At 48.4% G+C, this 19020-nt stretch overlaps 1 non-coding gene across 1 annotated transcript; it reads left to right on the top strand.

The window, feature by feature from the left end:
* The first annotated feature begins 6028 nt into the window (after positions 1–6028).
* Positions 6029–6100, top strand: TRNAW-CCA. The gene has a single exon. It is a non-coding gene; the product is annotated as a tRNA-Trp (tRNA).
* The last annotated feature ends 12920 nt before the right edge of the window (positions 6101–19020 follow it).

Genomic DNA, 19020 nt, shown 5'->3' with positions numbered 1-19020 from the left:
GTCTCTATTTTATATTATTCTCGGGAAAATGTCCCATCAGAAAGAGAAGATATCAATGGACCGGACAACGGATTAAATGTTCAAAACCATCTCCATAAAAATGCAAGCGGCTTGGGTCACCTGGGTGGCTTGGGTCACCTCAGTCGGTTAAGCGGCCGATTTCGGCTCCGGTCATGATCTCGCGGTCCGTGATTTCGAGCCCCGCGTCGGGCTCTGTGCTGACAGCTCAGAGTTTGGAGCCTGTTTCAGATTCTGTGTCTCCTTCTCTCTGACCCTCCCCCATTCGTGCTCTGTCTCTCTCTGTCTCAAAAATAAATAAACGTTAAAAAAAATTTTTTTTAAATGCAAGAGGCTTTATAATACTGTCAAAATATGAATGGAAGCCCAAAGCAGAAAACCTCTTAGGGGGGAACAGAGGGGGACCAGCAGAAGGCTCTTTAAAGGAAGTCGTCGCATATACGACAAAACAAGAAAAAATGAATAAAGACCACCAAAGAAGGTCAAGTTGTACAATAGAAGAATTCAAGAGCAGATTTGTTGTAAAGGTGAAGCCAAGTAAAATATCAAATAACTACTATGGCACCAGAGACATAGTAGGCCCTCAGGAAAAGTAATTGATAACATACAAGGTGAGTTTCCAGACCACTCAGAGTAGGTTTATGAAACATTTTGTGGTGACGATTCCCCAATATGTGGTGACCTATCCATCCAATAACACAGGAAGTTTACACTGTGGATATTCGGAGCCTGCAATTAAAGTGACTTGACTGGAGTCCGTTACAGCCTACTCAGAGAACGAGAGCAATATGTATTAGAGAAAACCAATCTGAGAATGTAAAGTGGGAAAAGGGGCCAGGACCATAGCTGTCTTCTGGCTTAGATGATGCCACAGTAAGTATTAACAGCAAGCTCAGTTCCTACTCATGCTTACAGAGAAGCCAGAGCTAAGTTAAATTACATCTCCTTCCATGCTGGTCAGCTCTGTACGCAACCCAAGTTCTCCATTCTGACACGTCTGTGGAAGCCTAGTAGTCACGCTTAATATTAGGAACCAAACACTTCTGTCTGGAATCTCTTGGTAGAGCATTGCTTTGCTGAATCCTTAACAACAACCCCTTTGAGATGAGTTCTACTGCTCCCAGTTTAGAACTGAGGTGTCTATGGCAAAGCAAAGTTGGGTGACCTGTCCGACGTCACACAGTTGGCAGGTGGCAAGGACAGCAGGCCTGGAACCTCTGTCCTGACCCCCAGCCACCTTCGTATACTTGCTCACTCCTTGGTGGAGTGGATCTCCTCACAGTGACCCTGGTCTTTGTGTCGCTGAAGACATTTCAACTCCACCATTAAATTCTGATAATAGGAACAAGTCTCTCCTTTTTACAGTCACAAACTATACCCCATATTAGAAGAGCTCTGTTGTAGTCCGAAAAAGACAGCGTCTCCATCTTGCCGTTGACGGAATGACAGGGCCGTGCCTGCCAGTGAGGCCTATCTCTGCACGTAGCCCCTACTCACTAAGCCTCAGTTTCCATCAGATGCATTTGGTCAGCATTTTTTTTTTTAACATTTTATTTATTTTTGAGAGAGTACACGCAGGAGAGGGGCAGAGAGAGGGGGACAGAGGATCTGGAGCGAGCTCTGCATAGACAATAGCGAGCCAGGTGTGGGGCTTGAACTTACAAACTGTGAGATCATGGCTTGAACCAAAGTCAGACACGCAACCGACTGAGCCACTCAGGTGCGCCTGGTGAGCATCAGTAAGCAGGGCCTTTGGGTTTAGTAAAATGAGGCTGGAAAACATCTCCAGAGACAAGTGCAGCCCACGTGGTCACACGGGGCAAAGACAAACTGAGAAAGTCACGTTTATTGTCACATAGGGACTAGCTAGACGGCACCCACAGCTGATACGCCAACAGACATAAACCTTCCAGCTTCCGGAATTCCATTTCTCCAATGTAAAGGGTATCCATGCTGCCCCAGTCCCCTCTGGCCATGAAAAAATGTGGCAAACTTTTAATGAAACCATTGAAAAATATTCAAGCCCAGGGGCGCCTGGCTGGCTCGGACAGTACAGCATGCAACCTTGATCTCAGGGTCGTGAGTTCAAGTCCCATGAAGGGCACAGAGCTTACTTAAAAAAAAAAAAAAAATTCAAGACCTGACTAGTGAGCCAAATTTCCCTGGTGTCACCTGAACCACCTCCTCGCCCGACTCGATTTTGACTCAGGTCGTGATCTCACGGGTTCACGAGTTTGAGCCCTGCGTCCAGCTCTGGGCTCATACTGTGGACCCTGCTTGGGATTCTGTCTCCCTCTCTGCTCCTCCCCCTCTCGTTTTCTCTCTCTCAAAAGAAAAAAAAAAGAATGATAATCTGGCATAAAATAAAATTACCACGAAAATCGAAATGCCTTAAAAAAATGCCTAAAGTAAAAAAAAAAAAAAAAAAAAAAAAGCCTAAAGTTCCCCTCTCCATCCCCCCGCCCCCAATCTGCAGTGTTTTTGCCTCTCTGCAGCCACCAGACTCAAGTTCCATCTCCCGTCACTGATTTAGGAGTGGCCTTTACTTACTGTCAGTTAATCAGGAGGCTAAGGTCCTGGATTACGCCACCCTGGCTCCCAGTGAAAGTTTAAATGTTCTACCAGTTTCCAGGGTGTTTTTCCTTCGGAAGAGTGGAAAAGCAAGCAGACAGCCTCCAGCTGTTGGCTTTTGGCCGCTACAGCTTGCACTCCTCCCGGAGTGGCCCTGACCCGTGACCCGGGGTTCCTCCGCCAGGCAGTCTTTGTCCTGAGCCACCCCACAGCTTGGCAGGTCTGTATCGCCACCTGATAGCTCCCCCCACCCTCCTCCGGGTCGGCTTCCTCCCGTTTCCTTTCACAGGTGTCACCCCCAAGAACCCAGCCTGCGATGAGGCTGTTCCCCAGAGCTGCGTTACAGAGAGGACACCCACTCCACAGAGTATCACCCTTCTCTCAGCGTTCAGGTCCCGGTTGGCATTTGCTGGAAAAGGAATGTGTAGATCAGAAAGATCTAGGACGCCTTTGACGGGCTTTGGAGAGTTGGAACGTTTTCAGCCCCTTGGAAAATGGAAGCCAAGTAAAAAGTTTTTCTAAGAGAGCAATTGCCTGGGTCTGAGATGATGCCACACGAAGCAGAGACGGAGAAGCCAAAGTTAACATGTTTTTCTCAGGGGTGAGGCAGCCCTTGCTATAATTTCTGCAGCCTTCCTTCTCCGTAGCAGTTATTTCTGGAGTTCTCGCTGCCACATCCTTTTAGTCAAGTGTCCCTGTGTATTCACTCACTCCAGGGCCAGCTTCCCTGCCTCCCTTGTAAATCCAGGCTGAACTTGAACAAGAGAACAGTCACGATGGCTCCTGGTGCTTCATTATTACAAACACAGTTCTGATGAGAACAATCTTGAAGGTCCATCATTGCATTCACCCTTAACTTTATTTTATTTTTTTAATGTTCATTTATTTTTTGAGAGAGAGCAGGGGAGGGGCAGAGAGAGAGGGACAGAGAATCCTAAGCAGGCTCTGCACGGTCAGCACAGAGCCGGATGTGAGGCTCGATGTCAGGAACCAAGAGATCATGACCTGAGCCAAAATCAAAAGTCAGACACTTTACTGACTACTGTTTCTTTTAGTGCATATTCTCTAGAAGAGGAAATGCCTGGACAGAAGCATTTGCTACATTACAACCCAAATAGCTAGTATCAGTTTACATTCTGTTCCAGTATTTCGTGAATTCTAAATATTCACCGTTTTCCCCACACCTTGCTAATGTTGGTGATTACCTTCTTTTTGTGTTTAACTGGACAATGACTGTTGCGTAATTTTGAAATTTTATGTATTTTTAAACAGAAGTGTGTGTGTGTGTGTGTGTGTGTGTGTGTGTGTGTGTGTGTTAATAGGGTTTGGTTCTAAGGTTAAAAAAAAAACAGTTCTGTGTGATTTCTGGCAGTCACAGAATTTCAGTGAGCCGCAGGCTGGGATGATGGTGAGGCAAATGAGGCATTCCCCCCCCCCCCCCCCCCCGTGCAAAATACAAGTGTGGGTGGCTCCAAAAAAACTCAGCAGTCAAGACAAATTTAAGAATAATGCAATATATAAAATATATATATAAGATACACAAAGTATCAAAATTGTACACAGGAGGCTTCAGCCCTGCACATCAGCATAACTGCCTCACTCCCGTCACTTTAGTTGGCCCTGGCAAGCAGGCGTCCAACTTTTAAAAGGACCCTTTAATTATATCTGCCCAAATCTCTTTAGTCCCTTCGTCTGATTGCATTACCACACTGTAGTTTAGAGAAACTGGCCTTTGGTTCCACATCCTGGTCCCCAGGAGGGCGGGGACATGACAGGTGTATCCAAAAATCTGAGCAGGGGGATTCCAGAGTGTCTCTGGTCTTGCCTTGGGTGTGAAGCATTTCTTCCAGTAGATTCTGGACTCTTGGCCTCGGTGGAAAAGGCACTGGCTTCTCTCAGTGACTTTGCCTTGTGGCCAAGGCCAAGCTGTTTCCACCACTCCCTAGCTGACATTCCTTCCCAGTTACAATTCACCCCCAGGCCATCAAAAGCAATAAGGAAGTGACTCCCGTCTGGATATCTGTAGATGTAATCAGTAACCTGGGGCTAGCTGACTCGTGCCTGGCCCTGGGGACATCCATAGAACCTTCTGGTCTCTGCTTCTCTGACACCCTTGGCAGGCTGCCTCGGGACTCACTGTTAAAATGCCCGCTATGCTCACACCTGGCCACAAGCACATGCCAAGACTCCTATCCCGTTTGACATGGAGAACCTCTGGCGAGGGGGGGGGGGGGGGTCTTAGCTACCAGAATAACCAGGATGGTGAGATGCCCTTCACCCCCACTGGCTTCACTGAGAGCCCCAGACACCATTCCTCTTTCCCTCCTATAGTGAGGCCCATTCCAGGTCGTTCCTTCTCTGAAAAACACCAGGCCCTGTGGGTGTTGTATTTAGAATCGATTGATGTTTCATGTTCCTAGACAAGGATAGCGGTGTATATTACTAATGGCTTTTTTTTTTTTTTAATTTCAAGAGCTTACTCACTTCATAGTCTTATTTTTCTTAATAAAGGGGGGAAAAGTACTGTCCAAAAGCAGGGACTTAAGACTCCCAAGAGGTGGACCATGAGCCCCTTAAAATCATGCTAGGAGAAAACATCAACTAAAATACGCGGACAAGATGACGACAAGCGAGGAAACCGACAAACTGTTATGTGCCATAAAATCCCATCTCAAAAATGAATCTGAAGTGACCGGAAGGGGGACGCTGATGTTCCCTGTCTCGATCCGGGCGCCAGACAAGCAAGGATTTACACTGCGTGCAAACGTGCGGCTACTTTTCGCTCCGCGTTCCATTCATCGAGTCAAAGGTCAAAAACATACTGGGGATCACACACAGCCGGTAAAACTCTGCAAAAAGAAATGCACACGAGCGTCAGCAGTGGCGGTCTCTGGATGGCGGCGTTTTCGGCGGCTCTGATGCTCTCTTCCAGATACTGTGCTGACCCTCCTCAAAGAAGATGTTTCCTTTTACAGTTCACAGCACAGTCCCGGCTGGGGGCGGGGGGGCGCCCCGTCTTCCTTCCCCCGCCCCGGCCCCGCCGGGTCGCGGCCACGGGGAGCAGCGTCCTCGAACCCGCGCCGCGGCGGCCGCCGCCATTTTCCGCGCGGCGGCCGAAGGGCCTGGCGAGTCCGCCCCGCGGAATTCGGGAGCCGCTCCCGCCCCCACCCCGGCCGCCTCCGATCTCCCCCTCCACACCCCCCACCGCCCCGCCGCCACCCGCCCGGCCCCCGCGGCCACGTCCCCACCGCCGCGGCGCCCAGCCCGGGCTCGGAAGCCGCCGAGCGCCGGTTTCCCGGAAGCCGAGGAGCGGACCGCTCGAGCTCCTCCCCTCGGACGCGCGCCGGGGGGACCGCGTCTCGGAGCCTAGGTGTTCCCAGCCGCGGGACCGTGCCGGCGCGGCGAGGTCTTTAGCGACGCAGAGTCGTCTGCTCGCTGTGACCTCGTGGCGCAATGGTAGCGCGTCTGACTCCAGATCAGAAGGTTGCGTGTTCAAGTCACGTCGGGGTCACGGTCGCCTTTTTTCCCTCGCCAACCACGGAGGGCCGCAGGAAGCGCCGCAAAGGCCGTGAGGGGAGAAATCCGGCCTCCGGCGAGCGCTGTCACACTGCCAACGGGCGGAAAATCCCGCTCTTTTTCCTCGCATCGCGAATACGGGGTTTATAAATGCGACTGCGAGAGGCAGAGGTTCCTTGCGGCGGCCGACAGGAGGCGCGGCGACAAGCTCAGAGTGACCCCCCCCCCCCCCCCCACCGCGCCCTGGCGGCCGCCCTGCCACCCCCGCCTCGGTTGATCGCGGGCCCCCGGGGTTACCAACCCCCATCCTCCACCCACCCCACCCTCGCCTCTGCAAAGCCGCGTCTCCTCCCCCTCCCCCTCCCCAACGCACTTGGGCCCCCTGGCAACGCCACCTGCCGGAAGATTGACTTCACACCTGCAGGGGCCTCTCGTCCAGAAAGGGGGCCCTTGTCCCAAGGTCTGGTGCCTTCTGCAGGTGTCTCCTTGCGTGTCCTGACCGGCTCTTTCCGCCGCAAATGTTCCCCACGCTCAGAAGCTCGGTGGGTCTGGCTATAGCCGTAAGGCCTGGGTATTCACCTCGATACGGTTTGTTAATAGTTACAAACAAAACAAAAACAAAAGAGTGCTACCTGTCCACCAGTAAAGGGATGCATAGAGAAAAAAAAAAGCAGTTGCCTAAATATTTCAACACATACTGTATATGTTAATGATGCTACGTATCCTTGTTAAAATGTGGATGGGAATTATTCACACCGACTGGAGGAGAGTGGTTACTTCTGGGGAATGAGGAAGTAGAAGGGATGGAGGACAGAGTCTTACTTTTCTTTTTTCTTTTTTAACAAGCATACCCAAACGTTAACATTAATTAAATCTGGTTAGAGAGTACATGGAGTCTAATAGGAAACCTGGGTTCCGGTCGGAATTCACTCTGCCTGCAGAGACCCAAACGTGCAAGTCAAAACATTAGTTTATAATTTCCTGGGTTATTAGGACCCACAGCAAGCTGGCAGGGGTATATTCTCTCTGAAAGAAATACATTCTCTAACCAGGCCTTCTCCTTTTCGCACACGTAAAGTGCCAGTCCAAATACACTCGCATTTTATTTTAAATAAATCAAAAGAGAAGTCCTTCTGCGTAAGAACCAGCAAAGTCAGATCCACAGACTTCGGATATGGGGATTCTCAGATACAGAATGCACAGATGGGTGGGTTTAATCTTTTGAAAACGAAAGGACTAGGGCGCCTGGGTGGCTCGGTTGGTTGAGTGTCCAACTCTTGATTTCAGTTCAGGTTATGATCCCAGGGTCGAGGGATCGAGACCCGTGTTGGGCTCTGTGCTGAGTGTGGAGCCTGCTTGAGGTTCAGTCTCTCTCGCTCTGCCCCTCTCCCGCACTAACATGCTCTCTCTCTAACATATAAACAAACAAACAAATAAGTAAAGCAAAAGAGTGGCCTAAGAAATTAACAAGAGACAATAAAAACGACTTGATATGTTTCAACTACCAAAATAGAAAATTCCAGAAATGAAAGAGTGAATATTCGATTTTAGAAATACATGGGTGTGTTATCTAGCAGATTAGACAGAGCTAAAAAATAAGAATGAAATAAAATATTTTGGTGGTTCAAAATACGTTTGTAAATCTTGACATTCCCTTCAAAAGGTGATGCCTAATTCTCTTCCCCTTGAGTATGGGCTGAACTTAATGCCCTTCATCTAACAAGTAGGAAAAAAGTAGACGTTACGGTGTGTGAGTTTGGGCACTTGGTCATAAAAGAACTGTGGTTTCTTGCCTCTCTCTGGATCCCTTGCTCTGGGAAAGCCAGTTGGCCAGTTGCCAGGTTGCAAGAACCCTCATGATGTGCTACAGAGAGGCTCACTTGATGAAGAGTTGAAGTCTCCAGCCAATAGCCTCATGAGTAATCCCCAGTCAAGTTCTCGATGAGTGCGCCCCAGCCAGCATTTCGACTCTACTTTTACGCGAGACCCTGAATCAGAACCAAGCAGCTAAGCCACACTCGAATTTCTGACCCTCAAAAACTATGTGAGATAGGGGCGCCTGGGTGGCTCAGTCGATTGAGGGCCCGACTTCAGCTCAGGCCATGATCTCACAGCTTGTGGGTTCGGGCCCCGCGTCAGGCTCTGTGCTGATGGCTCAGAGCCTGGAGCCTGCTTCAGATTCTGTGTCTCCCTCTCTCTCCACCCATCCCCTGCTCATGCTCTGTCTCTCTCTGTCTCAGAAATAAATTAAAAAATTTAAAAAATTAAAAAAAAAAACTATGTGAGATAATAAATGTTAAGATGCCAAGTCTTGGGGTTAATTTCCCGTATAGCAATGGATAACGACTACAAAGGCAGAATTAAAGAAATTACACCGAAGGCAAACAGAAAAAGATACAAAAGATGGGGGGAGGGGGGGATAAAGCGATATTGAGGATAGAATGAAAATGTCTAATCTCAGCCTAAATGGAGTTCCCTGAGGGACATAAAGAGACAGTAGGGGAGCGGTAGTATTTGGAGAAATGATAGCTACTAACTTTTCAGAATTGATACGAGACATGAGTCCTCACTCTCAAGAAGCACTATGCCTCCTAAGCATGATAAGGAAAAAAATCCATGCCTGCATACAAAGTAAGGAAACTGCCCAATATCGAGAGGAAAGATTTTTTTTTTAAAAAACAACCATGGGATTAAAAAAAACCAATTACCTACAAGAAAAAAGTAAGAGCTGGGCTGAAGCTGAATTCTTAGATTACTTAGGGGCGCCTGGGTGGCTCAGTCGGTTAAGCGTCAGCTCAGGTCATGATCTCACGGTCCGTGAGTTCGAGCCCCGCGCCGGGCTCTGCGCTGACATCTCAGAGCCTGGAGCCTGTTTCAGATTCTGTGTCTCCCTCTCTCTCTGACCCTCCCCCGTTCATGCTCTGTCTCTCTCTGTCTCAAAAATAAATAAACGTTTAAAAAAAATTAAAAATTAAATCTTACAAAAAAAAAAAAGAATAGAGACATTTTCAAGCAAATGAAAGCACCAGCATCCCTCCCCAAAGGACTCTCTGAAGGGGGTACTTCAGGGAGAAGGAAAGCAATCCCAGACACAAGGTCTGAGATGCAAAGAGGACCCAGTGAGCAAAGGAAATGGTAAACACGTGGGTATAGCCAGCACACCTTGACCGTGTGGAAACAATAAAAATAGCACAAGGAATAGAGTGCCTGGGTGGCTCAGTTGGTCAAGCAGCGGGTTTCAGTTCAGGTCACGATCTCGCTGGTTGTGAGTTCGAGCCCCACCTCGGGCTCACTGCTGTCAGCCTATCAGTGCACAGCCCGCTTCAGATCCTCTGTCCCTCTCTCTGCCCCTCCTTTGCTTGCACTCTCCTAAAAATAAATATTTTTTAAAAAATAAAAAATGTGGGGCGCCTGGGTGGCTCAGTCGGTTAAGCATCCAACGTCGGCTCAGGTCACGATCTCGCGGTCCAGGAGTTCGAGCCCGCGTCAGGCTCTGGGCTGATGGCTCAGAGCCTGGAGCCTGCTTCCGATTCTGTGCCTCCCTCTCTCTCTGCCCCTCCCCCGTTCATGCTCTGTCTCTCTCTCTCTCTCAAAAATAAATAAACGTTAAAAAAAATTTTTTTTAAATAAAAATAAAAATAAAAAATGTGTGGACTTGCAAAATAGAAGTACAATACTGGGCAAGAATAACATGCAAGCCAGAGTAAATTTAGTCTGGGAGTAAAGCCGTTAAAGGTTCTATTTTTTGAAAGGAAGGATACTTATTAACCGGAAACCACGTTATATTAAAGTGTAGGGTAATCACTAAGAGAGTAGAGGTAATTGATTGATTATGCAGTCCAAAAAAATCAGCTAAAGATATCGAGATCTGAATAATAAGCAAGTTTGGTCAAAGGGATAGAGAGAGAACTCTGCATACAACAAATGGAGAACAATGTTCTTGAGTTCACATGAAACATTTCGTATAAACGTGATCGCTTTCTCGACCATGAAGTCAATCTCAACAAACTCCAAAGCATAGGTATCATTCAAGTCACTTTCTCTGACCGAATTACGATGAATTTAGAAATCAACAAGGAAAAGCACACTAAAATGAGGATATTTAAAAACACTTGTGGGGTGTCTGGGTGGATCAGTCAGTTAACACCTGACTCTTGATTTTGGCTCAGGTCACGGTCTCGCGGTCTGTGAGTTCGAGCCCCGCGTCGGGCTCTGTGCTGACAGCTTGGAGCCTGGAGTCTGCTTCTGATTCTGTGTCTCCCTCTCTCTCTTCCCCTTCCCTGCTTGAGCTCTGTCTCTCTCTCAATATAAATAAACTTAAAAGAAAACCACTTGTAAATTACGTCATAGAGCAAAGATAAAAACCAGACACTTAGGCAATCAGAAAAAATTGGAGTTATGGACACTGCAAAGGAGATAAAATGACCACTGTTTGCAGATGATATGATTGCGTGACAGAAAACCTAAAGGCCTCAGCTGGGAAATTACGAAAGACAAAAAGAGAAGTCAGTAAGACAGTGAGGTGCAAAATTAATGTACGGAAACCAACAAAATCAACCAACGACCAGTTAGAAGGAATAAGGTGCAAAGGGTAGACATAGGAACCAAAACATTTCACATTCACTTTTATGTTGTTTAGATTTTTTTGGCCCTAATATGAGTATATTATCTAGTCAAAAAAAAGTTCTTAGTATCGATGAATGGTGTACTCCTTGAGGATACAGAAAGCGTGTGGACAGAAAGTTGATAAGGGCCTGGTGTTGGGCAGGCAGGACTCAATAAATAGCCTCACAGACTGAAGGACCCGGGTCAAGCAAAGAGCAGGTTTCTAGAACAAAATCTCTGACATCAATATCCAAGAGCTCTGGGATGGGATGCCCCTGGTGGTGGCTTGTATGGGGATGGTTGGAGCACACAGGGGTCCCCTGGAGGCCCCCCATGTGATTCCATGCGTGACTTCTGTATGTCGTGTGTATGACCCACTGTCCCGGACCTTGTCCTAACATGACTTCTCCCATGGGTGTCCCATTTATTATGTGCCCATTTATAGCCCACCTGTGAGTCTGACCCGGCATAGGACCCTCCAGGTGACTCTTCTGTGGACCCCATCAATGTGACCCTCACCTTCTGGCTTCCAGCTGAGTTTGGCTGATGTGGAGGACCGACTGGAGGAAGACAGGAAGGAGTATGGACATAAGCAAAGACCAGCCAAACGAGAAAAGCCAAGGCCATTTATTCTGAACTTGCCATAGAAGGGAGTCAGCCACCAGCACCGTGCATTGGCAGAGACCCAGAGGCGGGCGGGTGGTGGCCGGGAGAGCTTTGGCTGGGGAAGCTACCTAGAACTGGGGCATCCCGTGTGATTGGTCAGGGGTGAACATTTGTTTTTCCCTGGCTGGTCCTAAGTTGGAGGCAGGGACACGAATCAGGGAGGCTGTCTGTTGTTAATCAAGTCCTGGGCATTTGGGGCTATTTGCCATAGAGGTTATTGTTTGACTTACTGGATCGTTACCGGAGATAGCAGCCTGACTTTCTACAAGTCCCACTTACAGCAGGCTGCCTTCCCGGGCTGGTTACCGTCACAAGGGGTTGGTTTCCTGGGTGGGCTGCTGCAGATTGGGAGTTACAGTTCTACTGGGTTTTTTTGTTTTTTGTTTTCGCTTTTGTTTTTGTTTTCTTAAGTAATCCCTGTGCCCGACATGGGGCTCGAACTCAGGACCCAGAGGTCAAGAGTTGCATGCTCTACCAACTGAGCCAGCCAGGTGCCCCTAGAGTTCTACTTTTATATATGGCCTGGCCTTGGTCCATTTGTATATTCAGTCTCTCAAAGGCCGTTTATCCCCCAGCTGCCTCCCTGCAGGGCCACTCCCACCTGGGGCCTCAGTGGAAGTTCACAGCCCCCACCAGGTGACCCTCTCTGTCCCAAATGCTGGTAAGCATTGCCCCCCCCCCCCAGGTCTGCAGGCCCCAGGCTCAGACACCCTGGCAGGACTCTCCAGAGGACTCACGACTGCATCCCATCGTCCCTGGCTCCAGAGAGATGGAATATTCCTGGGGCAACAGAGTCTGCTCCTTCGGGAGACAGAGCACGAGTGGCCAAAGCTTTGAGAATTCAGCAGGGAGCCTGCATTCTGTTTCCTCCCCAAGCATCTGAACTTGATGCTTCCTCAAGAGGTGACCTCAGCCCAGGGACACGCTGCAAGGTGTGAAGAGGTCCCTACACCCTCATTCCCCTGAGCTGCCCTTAGTGGGGAGAACTCTAGAAGCTGAATGTCAGAAAGCAACAGAGCGATGTGTGCTTACTTCATCTCCACGGGGATACACAAAACTGACAGGGGCGAAGAACAGGGACAAAAGTGACGGCGACAAACCCGGATATATTTTTGAGTGTCCTAAGCACATCGCAGAACTAGAAGGTCTCACCTGTACCAAACAGAGTGGCAGACCCACGCACACTCACACACAGGACTGGAAAGGAACGTGCTGAAACATTCGCAGTGATCGTCTCTGGGCGGCAAGATGACAGGTTTCTGTTTTGTCTTTGTGCCTGTGTTTCTCATTTTCCCACAATGCACCGTGGCAAGTGTACCAAATGGGGCTGGGGGGCGGGGGGGGGGGGAGAAGCTTGGGTCTAAATCCTGGCTCGGTCTCTGATCAGTTGTACGACTTGAACAGTCTATTTCCCCGCTCACTGCCCAACACCCTCATCTGGAAAATGGGACCCATAACGGTTCCTACCTCGTAGGGGAAATGAGAAGGTTCAGTGAGTGAATTTATGGAGAGTGCTTCAAACGGCGACTGGCACATAGTAAACACTATAGACAGTGGTGTTGGGTATTTATTTATATGAATATTATTATCACAACGTTATTACTATACCCAAGGCCAGAAATTCCTCATTAGATCGATTAGTAAAAGGAAAGGTCCCATAAGTTCAGCACTTGGACGCAAGAGCGTTCTGCTGCCTATCGGACCCTGTGATTTCGTGTTCTGTGTGCTGTGAACAGATCGTGCAAATCCTCACCCCTTGGGCCGCGGTGGCAACCGCAGGCAGCCTGGCTCTTGTCAGGGCCCCCAGGGCGGGAGATTTTCACCATCGCTAGGAACGCAGAGACCACAGAGATAGGGACATAGCTCACCAGCAGAGGGCGCAAGTGGCAAGCCCAAGGAAAAACTGGGCGGTGAACTTGGAACTTCTTTTTTCCCTCTAACGTGGGGAGTACTAAGCTTTTTTTGTTTGAGCACCCTTACATTTTTTTTTCTGGACAGCGAGGTAGCCCTTGCACATTTTCAGCTGGGCATCTAACGCTTTTATTATCATGTAAAGTCGTTGCAAGAGCGGGCATGTTATAAATAGTACCGTGTTAAATTAAGCAGGTACCTCATTTTTAAATATAGCCCGTGAAGTATAAACACCGCCATGATTCGGTACTATGGTGCATTTTAAAAATGCAAGAACAGGTTCTTGCTCACCAGTTAGAAATTTTGCACGTTTCCCTTTTTCTCTTTGCATTTCCATTCTTCTCCCTGCAGATGTATGACAATGTGACATACTCTCGTGCTGAAAGTCTTTTATTTACCACCTTGTCATACTTCTCTCCACGAAAACGCCAATGTACGTTGAAAATGAAAACGGCTTAATTCCTGAGACCTTAGGGGTCTGGTTAATTTTTCTTGGGGATTAATTTACCACTATGATTCATATTAATGCGCAGCGCTGATGCAAACAACACAGATGTATTACAAGTTGTGTGGGTGTTTTAATGTTTATTTATTTTGAGATAGGGGACACCCAGGCGTGCTTGTGCACATGCGGGGGGGGGGGGGGGTAGAGGAGAGGGCGCCTGCGTGGCTCCGTGGGTTAAGCAGCGTCCTTGGGCTCAGGTCATGATCTCACAGTTCACAAGTTCGAGCCCCACATCGGGCTCTGTGCTGACAGCTCAGAGCCTGGAGCCTGCTTCAGATTCGGATTCTGTGTCTCCCTCTCTCTCTGCCCCTCCTCCGCTTGCACTCTGTCTCTACCTCTCTCAAAGAAGTAAACAAATGTTTAAAAAAAAATTTTTTTTTTTTAAAGAAAGAGAGAGGGAGAGAGGATCCCAAGCAGGTTCCACACTGTCGGCGCAGAGCCAGATGTGGGGGCTGGATCCCACAAACTGTGAGCTGAAATCAGGAGTCCACAGGCACCCCTGCATTACAAGTTCTGATAACAGAGCTTGCAATGGTCAGATTGCTTCTTTATTCGGCACTTCAGAAGCTGTTACACCCAACTGGTTGGCTCAGTCGGTTAAGCTGCTGACTTCAGCTCAGGTCATGATCTCACGGTTTGTGGGTTCAAGTCCCACATCGGGCTCTGCGCTGATGGCTCAGAGCCTGGAGCCTGCTTCGGGTTCTGTGTCTCCCTCTCTCTCTCTCCCCTCCCTGGGAGAGCTGGGCCAGAAATCACTGATCCAAGCCAACCCAATAGAAGCCTCCAGACCAACTCACAGATGGCATCTATGCAAAGGGATGAAAAGAAATTTTCCCAAATGACTTCATTACTACACAGCTAGGATAGCAGCACAGAGAGCAGGTAGTATTTCTGTTTTATATGCTTTGTATTATTTTTAGTTGTTTATATTACGTATTATAAGCATCCCATGCCTCCATATTCTATTTGTCTCCCTTTTCTCACTGAGATACTTTGTAACTCTTCAAGTTCCATGTTTAGCAAGTCCTATAAATAGAATTTGAAGGTGAGAAAAATGAAAATATTTGAAACACACCTAATTGTTTTTTTTAATTTTGAAAAACAGGGATAGTGTTTGGTTGATTGAGGCTTGAGTCCTTTGCGTTTGGAAGGTCATGCATGATGTCTGGTCTCAGATGCTTTGAAATAGACAAAATGTGTGTGTCTTAGTGGAAGGAATAAGCTTTGAAGTTAGACGTATTATACTCAAATCCTAGTTTGGCCAATTGCTTTTACATTGGCCTCAGTTTTCTTACCTGTGAATGATAATAAGGAATAATAAGGTCTATATTGTGTTTTTGTGTGGTTGATTTTTTTGGCGGGGGTTCTTTGTGGGTTTTTTTGTTTCTGTTTGTGTTTTTTTGTTGTTTTGTTTTTGTTTTTTTGGTTTGCTCTGGTTTGGGTGATATTGGACAATGCTCTTTTTATATTCTGATTAGTCTAAGGATCCTGACTTTCCAGCTCTCGCTCTAAATTCCCTAGGATCTTGGGCTAGTTCGTCACCCTCTGAGACCTAGTTATCCAGGGTGTTGAACGCAAGGATTTCAGTGGCTACTCGTCACAACCCACCCGGCATTAGCACTCTCGGCACTTAGGTCTCTCTGACCTTGTTACCCTCTCGTGGTCCTCTGCAGCCCAGTCTTTTTGACAAGTCCAAATGCGGCCTCAGACCCGCCCCGGTCTGCATTTCAGGAAGATCTCCAGGTGACTGGCAGGCCCGTCGGCCCTACCATCCTAGATTAAATAGATTTGAGGCATCTTAGAAAACAAAAGTACCGGAATCACTATAAATGTAGAAATTTCACAAACTCTTGGATCGAGGCTGCTCCTGACAACTTATTTTTTTTTTTCAACGTTTATTTATTTATTTTGGGACAGAGAGAGACAGAGCATGAACGGGGGAGGGGCAGAGAGAGAGGGAGACACAGAATCGGAAACAGGCTCCAGGCTCCGAGCCATCAGCCCAGAGCCTGACGCGGGGCTCGAACTCACGGACCGCGAGATTGTGACCTGAGCTGAAGTCGGATGCTTAACCGACTGCGCCACCCAGGCGCCCCCTTTTTTTTTTTCTGACAACTTAGAGATGATAGACGCCCTTTCTGAGCCCCCACATCTGAAAGGTACGGAACTTGTGCGTTTATCGTGTTTTGTTCCTGGGGTCAAACAATGTGTTTGCTGGGTACTCCTGTCTCTTAATGATCTGGTATTAAATTATGACCTTTTATTTTCCCCGCTGTCCCTGGAGTCAGGCAGAAATCATTTGCAGTCCCCATTCTGCCCCCTTAGTGGCCGCTTACCCTTGGACAAGTTACTTAGCCATCGAACCTAGATTACCCCATCTAAGGAAACTCATAACCCCTCTAGGATTGCTGTGAGAATGACGAGGCTATGGATGAAAGCACTTAGCCGCGCTCCGGAATACGACAGTGGCTAATGCTATTACAAAACAGAAACATCCTATCAACTTATGGGTAATGATGTGACATTTTTACGGTGGTTGTATTAGTCAGCTCGGGCTGCCATAACAAAACACCATAGACTGGGAGTCTTAAAACCAGAAATTTATTTTCTCTCAGTCCTGGATGCTGGAAGCCCCAGATCTGGTGTCGGCTGACTCATTTCCTGGTGAGGACCCTCTTCGTGGCTTTTAGATGGTGGCCATCTTGCTGTGTCCTCACACGGCCTTTCCTCTGATGCATGTGACCTTCTTATAAGGGCCCCAGTCAGATTAGGACCCCACCTTTAGGGGCGCCTGGGTGGCTCAGTTGGTTAAGCGTCGGACTTCAGCTCAGGTCACGATCTCACAGTCTGTGAGTTCGAGCCCCGCATCAGGCTCTGTGCTGATGGCTCAGAGCCTGGAGCCTGCTTCAGATTCTGTGTCTCCCTCTCTCTCTGCCCCTTCCCCGCTCATGCTCTGTCTCTCTCTGTCTCAAAAATAAATAAAAACATTAAAAAAAATTAAAAAAATTAAAAAAGGACCCCACCTTTATGAACTCATTTAACTTTAATTACTTCCTTTTCTTTAAAGAAAAATTTATTTATTTATTTTGAGAGAGAGAGAGAGAGAGAGAGAGAGAGAGTGGGGGAGGGGAAGAGAGAGAGGAAGAGAGAGAATCTCAAGCAGGCTCCATGCTGTCAGCACAGAGCCCAACACAGGGCTCGATCTCACGAACCTGACCTGAGCCGAAATCCAGACTTGGACGCTTGAACGACTGAGCCACTGAGGCACCCCATTTTAATGACTTCCTAAGGGCCCTACCTCCAAATACAGTCACAGAGCTTCAACCTGTGAATTTTGGTGGGGACAGAAAAGATATGCTTACCTCGGATTATTCCAGAGCTATCACGTGGCAAACAGAGAAGTCAGCAGAATTAGGACTGTGGTGTGTGATTTTATATCATGTCTCAGTATAGTGAAGAACCTCCCTCTTCTTCTTCTTTTTTTAATGTCTACTTTTGTTTTTGAGAGAGAGAAAATCAGTGTGTGAGCAGTGCAGGGGCAGAGAGAGAGGGAGACACAGAATCTGAAGCAGGCTGCAGGCTCTGAGCTGTCAGCACAGAGCCCAACTGTGGGGCTCGAACCCACAAACCACGAGATCATGACCTGAGCCCAGATGCTCAACCGACTGAGCCACCCAGGCGCCCAGTACATTTGTGTTGTTTATAATTTTTTTAACGTTTATTTATTTTTGAGAGGGAGAGAGAGAGAGAGAGAGAGAGAGAGCGAACATGAGCAGAAGAGGATCAGAGAGGGAGACACAGAATCCAAAGCAGACTCAGGCTCTGGGCTATCAGCAAAAGAGCCAGATGCAGGGCTCAAACCCATGGACTGGGAGATCATGACCTGAGCCAAAGCCTGATGCTTAACCGACTGAGCCACCCAGGCACCTGAACACTTGTGTTGTTTAAACCACTAAGATTTGGCAACTGGTTACAGCAGCCCGGGAAACCGATACAAATCATGAGGTCCCCATCACTGAAGATGCTCAAGAAAGAAAGAAAAGAGAGGACCGTTTACCTTGATAGTCATAAAGGGTGCACAGAGCATTCTAGATCATCTCTAAGGAGGAGAATGGCTCACAGTGGCCTCCTTCAATAGAGTTCACGCCGTGTTTTTACACACATTTTTCCCTTTGACCCTCTCAATAAGTTTATGGAAATAGACCCGCTCAGAATTAATTCTCATCGTTTAGTGCAAGAACGTTAACATTCAAGGTGAGGTGGCTGCTCTGTGGTCACGCAGCCAGGAAATGGCAAAGGCAAGGCTAGAACCCAGGTCTTCTGATTTACAGACTGGGGGCCCCTTCCCCTCGGCGATGTTGCCTCTTTCAGAGTCCAAAGGTCTCCTTTCGCGGGGAACTGAGTTAGCTTGGCTTAGGCTGTCCCAAACCAGAACCTACGGTGTCTCCTTTTAGCCTCCAAATCCAGCCCCACACCAGCTGTGCCCTGCACCCCCGGGGAGCCCTGAGTCGGAGCTCCTGGCCAGGTTGGGGGGCTTGAGCTCCTTTGCGGCTGAGCAAGGCGCGGCTCTATGAGTGACCAACGCCCTGAGCTCATGTCGTGGCAGCAGCCGGCCCAGGTGTCAGCCTCTGGCCTCGCCTGGAGTTTGCCGGTCGTGGTCATAAGGGATTGTGGCCACACGTTTGTGCGATGGCCGACTGGGCCTAAAATCTCAGGGTGCTGCGTCAGGCCACGGTGAGCGGGGCAGGGAGGAATTACCCGTCGAGGTATGTGTGGCTGCATCTGAGGGGGCAGTGCTCCCAGCCCAAGGTGGCCACAAGTAGCCCCCTGCTCTCTTGGACAGGAACACGGGCTTCCGCTGAGCACACGTGTCAAAGGTTTGTTGCGCGAACTCACAAATGGTGACGTCAGACCCGAGCCGAAGTCAGACCCTCAACGGACTGAGCCACCCAGGCGCCCTCGGCTGTAGACTTTTCTACATATCTTCAAAAGTTCCTCTAGTTCAGGGTGCCTGCGTGGCTCAGTGGGTTAAGCCTCCGACTTTGTTTCAGGTCACGATCTCATGGTTTGTGGGTTCGAGCCCCCGTACCCAGCTCGCTGCTGTTAGCACAGAGCCTGCTTCAGATCTTCTGTCCCCCTTTTCTCTCTGCCCCTCCCCTGCTCTCTCAAAAAGAAACATTAAAAAAAAAAAGAGAGAGAAATTTCCTCCAGTAAGAAAGAAAGCCTGC

This window comes from Felis catus, chromosome E1, assembly GCF_018350175.1.
Source record: "Felis catus isolate Fca126 chromosome E1, F.catus_Fca126_mat1.0, whole genome shotgun sequence".
NCBI classification, from domain to species: Eukaryota; Metazoa; Chordata; class Mammalia; order Carnivora; family Felidae; genus Felis; species Felis catus.
This window is presented reverse-complemented; position numbering and strand designations above follow the sequence as displayed.